At 46.5% G+C, this 4,899-nt stretch overlaps 1 pseudogene; it reads right to left on the reverse strand.

The window, feature by feature from the left end:
- Nucleotides 1–4,341: 4,341 nt before the first annotated feature.
- LOC148833708 (U5 spliceosomal RNA) lies at nt 4,342–4,466 on the reverse strand (annotated as a pseudogene).
- Between the last annotated feature and the right edge of the window lie 433 nt (nt 4,467–4,899).

Consider the following 4,899-nt stretch of genomic DNA (forward strand, 5'->3'; position numbering starts at 1 on the left):
TCAATTACATTAAGATCTGGGATCTCCCAACCTGATCCTGAAGAGTCCTGATCCAGCAGGTTGTATGGATCGCTATTACCCATAGCTGAAGATATGCAGCGATTCTTTTGTGATCAATTAAACGGGATTTGTTCAATTAAGACATTTAGAGAGGACTAAAATTGAAGTCTTCTTCAGTCATTGAGGGTTCTCTTACTTGAACAGATGACTTGTTTGGTTCAACAATATCACACATGTTCATTAAAACAGGTGACCTACAGGACTAACAGGACTGGGGCTCAACGGAAACAGGGTTGGAGACTCCTGGTTTAGACGTTTCTGTTCTTCATCTACTTGAAATACCCCAACGCACATTTCACATCCCTGTTGACTCTGAAGCACAGCAAAGGGAGATGAAGGTAATGGGGATCCCACTCAAAGCGCTTTACAGGTAATGGGGATCCTCTCCACCACCACCAGTGTGCAGCCCCACCTGGATGATGCTCCAGTGCTCTCACCACACACCAGCTCTCAGTGGGGAGGAGAGCAGAGTGATGAAGCCAGTTCAGACATGGGGATTATTAGGAGGCCATGATGGGTAAAGGCCAGGGGGAAAATTTGGCCAGGACACTGGGGTTACACTCCTACTCTTTTTGAGAAACACCCTGGAATTTTTAATGACCACAGAGAGTCAGGACCTCAGTTTTACGTCTCATCCAAAGGATGGCGCCTTTTTACAATAAAGTGTCTTCATCACTATACTGGGGCATTAGGACCCACACAGACCAGAGGGTGAGCGCCCCCTACTGGCTCCACTAACACCTCTTCCATTTTACAGTCTTAATTCCTAGACTGGGGGATGTGTTGACATTTGTACACTATTTTTCGAATAACCCCCACAAATAAGGTTTCATTTCAACTACATAATGCCATTTATCAGAACCCCAGGATCCCAAAGTGCCTCCAGTCAAAGCTCGCAGCAATCCAGCTCCAGGGCAGGGCTCTGTCCACTCCCGGTTCTGGTCCTGGAGGTTCAGCTGGAGGGCCGCAGCAGCTGCAGCGTTCCGAGGTGTCCTTAAAGCACCAGCACAGGACGAGCTGCCGGACGCTGGGAAAGAGGAGAATTTAAGCCACTGGGACACAACTCCAGTCCTTGAGGTCCACAATCCGGTGAGCGCGCAGGGTCTTTCTAAACCATCAAGAGCTCAAGACCTGTGAAAACTGTTAACCGGGTCCAGGTAAGCCCACGATGAGCTGCGTTCAGTCAAGAACAGTGGAGGTGGAATGAACCCCTGGAGACACTGCAGCATTGCAGGACTGGAGCTGTGCACCACTGACGTAAGCCAATAAGGAACCAGTTTAACTTGTTGCAATAGAAACACCTGCAGATGGCCCCAGCCCTACAGGAAGAGGATCAAAACTCAGAGCCGGGAACGAGCTTCAGTACAGTAGGAGATCGGTTGCTGGTCGGGTTTTACACTCCCCGCCCATTAATGACAAAAAGTGCCACAGGATTTTTAACGTCCGCAGCGCGGACAAACGGGACTTCAGCTTAACGTCTCTCCCCGAAAGACGGTGCGTCATGCAGCTCAGGCCGCCCTGCCTTTAGAAAGTTTACTGAGGTGAAGGTACATGGTACACTGTGCCACTTCTTAGCAAGAGGATAACGCCTCACGTTCAGCTCGCTTAGGCGAAAGTGTCGTTCTGTGTGATTATTTAGTCCCCCAGGAGCTGTTTGTCCTGTCCCTATGGGGATTTGATCCTGGTCACGCCCGGGCTCCAAGCACACACCACACAAGCACCCTAGACAGATACCCAGATTCTCCAGTACAGGATTTTTCTACACATCACCGTGCCCCTGCCTGGACTGGATTATAGCCACTAGGGGGCGCAGAGCCCCACAGCAGCGCTCTGTAGAGAGCAGAGAACTCTGTTGCACCTCAAGCCCAGTTTTATGCGGCCTAGATTTCAGAGGGGGAGTAACATCACTTCTGTAGCTGGCTCAGTGTATGAGCTCTGTGACATTAGCTGACCCCTCTGTGCCGTTAATACTCAGTGCTGATACAGTGGCCCTTTCCCAGTAAACTTTCATAAGGGCAGTCCGTGTTTAACATGGGCTGTTTAAACCTCCACAACAGACACAGCATAAAGTAAATACAAACAGATATGGTGTTTTCAGAACCCACTACATTACAGAAACCACAGAAAATGGTACCGCAGTGTCAAATGTTAGTTTCTTCAAGCACAGTTCGCAATAAGACGACAGATTTACAGTTTCTCATTTAAAGTGCTTTTAGTATTGTTAAAAAAGATAAATTTCCGTGGAAAACAAACCGCTACATATATAAAGATCTCAGTGAACACCACTTACGCTGTAATCGTTAAATACAGTAAAGGATATTGTAACGAGCACCTATAACATCTTGTATAATTCAGTTTTCTAGTATTAAGGCAGCGAGTAGGTAAGTACAAACTGAACAGTTTTTTTTTCAGTTATATTTTTGTCACAGCAGTCCGTCGTCGGGAGTTGAATCCTTCCTTCAATCCCAGCAAAAAAAAAATGACGCATTTTAAAATGCTAAAACTTCACAGATTCGTATTCAGGATTGCAAAAAAAAAAAGGAGGCCTTAGGATTTGAATCCGTTAAATGTGTATTTGGACGTGGGAGGAGTAATGGTATACTGTTGCGCACTTACTGTCACCTTGTACCTGAAAATGCAGTTCTCCACACAGGTATCGAGCAGAACTAAATGTCTCCGAACTGTAATTACGCTTCCCATAGCGCCTCTTTCGAAGTTTGTCTACCGCCCAATCACCCCCGCCAGTGAGGAGAAAATGCTGTATTTGATTAGCTCACTTGAAGATAGAGCGTGAGGCACTGATTCTGATTGAAGACAGAAGGAGGAAGGAGAACTACATTATATCGCAATTGTCTTACGCGGGACTATTTTACATTGGCACCCGAATCGCGTCGTTAAAAGAAACAGGTGTGTTTATTGACATTTTTATGTTACGAAGCTTTGTGACATCACTTTCTGCTGGAAAGAGTGTTATTAGAACTTTACTACACCTGCCGGTAGAGAGATCTCTATCACAATTACTAGGCACGGCGCCTAAATACTCGCGTTCGTCTCTGGACTGATCTCCACAGTGCGTCGTGGGATTGGGTTAGGCCCACTCGCTCAGAAAGCGCCTTTAAACAAGCGGAGGCGAGGAGATGAGAGGGAATCGGGACGGATCAGTACCAGTGCTGTTCTCAGAACCAAAACCGGTTCTAACCCACGGTGTCCCTGTGAAGCGCTGGGCCATTGCATATTCCACATTGTCACGCCAGAGGGAGACGGAGACCTTGAAATTCCCGTTCGCCCGACGCTGCTCTTCAGAAGAACGTAAATCTCGCGAAAGTCTCGCTTTAAAAAAAGGGGATTTATAGGTCAGTGCGATACTTTTGTCCAGTATTCCTTGTCGAAACCTGTCAGGCAACACGCTGAGCACAGCAACGCATAGTTTCTCAGTTGAACAGGTGTATGCTTGTTTGGGCTAACTCGGGAGTGCTCAGTTCTGTCCCCAGAGACCGTCACGCCTGCTGGTTAAGGTTTCAGCCCCGCTTTGTTACACAATTATGCCCTTAATTGATTTAATAATAAGATTAATTTGAACTGCTTGACTGTTGTCGGCTCTTAAAAATGTGGGAGGAGTAAGTCGGTATCTTAGGCTGCAAAGGAACAAGTAGTAGGTTTATTCCAGGCTGACGAGAAGAAAAGAAACAGGTTTCGGCTGTGGAACCTCCTTCAGGTGTCACACCCCAAGAAGGCTCCACAGCCGAAACGTTGCGTTTCTTTTTTTCAGCATGGAATAAACCTTTACTTGTTCCTAAATGTGGGAGGTTCCTTTTGAACTTTTAATCGTTAATTATTTCACTGCATATCAATAAAACAAAATCCCAAGCTTTTTAGTAGAACAGAAACTTTCCAATATCCAACTCAAGCAACCTGTTTAGTCCCATTAAGGCTTCAATTGGGTAACAACGCAGTCCTGAAATTAAAACCATCAAGTGCGTGGACCACAAGGACCAAGTTTGGGAATTTCTCCTCTGACAGTTCAGTGCTGACCGGCTTTATGACTTTTTTCGTTGGGGGGGGGGTTTCGTAGTCACAAGCTATCGTACGAAACGTTCCTCTAGTGGAGACTCAATGTCTGTTGTTCGTCGAGCAGCGGATATTAGCTCTCGGCTCTAAACTGACTCTCCACACACACACCCCCTCGCCAAGACGCTCTCACGTTTTTGACAAAAAAAAATGAAAAGCGAGCAAACGCAGAGATCTTTCGTCACCCGCCGCCCCCGCACAGAAACGCCCTGGTCTGCCTCCAAAAGTGGCACAATCAAACAAAAAAAAATCAGTTGAATCTCATACTGTTCATCTCCTCGGAAACCTTTAGTAAAACGCGAAAGATCCATACGATCGGAAGAGAGAAACCAGAGTGTTTTTCCCGCTCTGCTCTGCGAAAAGACCTCACGAAAACAGGCTTACGTCATTGACATGGGCCGAGGTCTGCACGACAGTAGTATCGCCATGTGTAACACAACGGCTCCAACACCTTGACAATTGAGCAGCTGCTAAAGAAACCCTACGGTTTCTGCATACAGCCTTTGTTTTCTTTTATGGGGGGGGAGGTGCTGTCTGCTGTCAAAATCTTGCTGCGACCATGATTTTACTGTTCCCCACTGCCGGGGGGTCAAGAGGTCGCCCAAGGTCGGGAGCGCTTTAAAGAGCAACCGCTTGGAGACGCGAATATCCCTTTTATGTCCTTAGTTTTTTTTTTAAAACAACTAAACGAAACTAAACAATTCCAGGCACATGAATTATCCCTCGTACCATAATGTGATTATTACAAAGGATACGGCAATATATTTTCAC

The sequence above is a fragment of the Atractosteus spatula genome, chromosome 5 (assembly GCF_055471065.1).
Source record: "Atractosteus spatula isolate fAtrSpa1 chromosome 5, fAtrSpa1.hap1, whole genome shotgun sequence".
Taxonomy (NCBI): Eukaryota; Metazoa; Chordata; class Actinopteri; order Semionotiformes; family Lepisosteidae; genus Atractosteus; species Atractosteus spatula.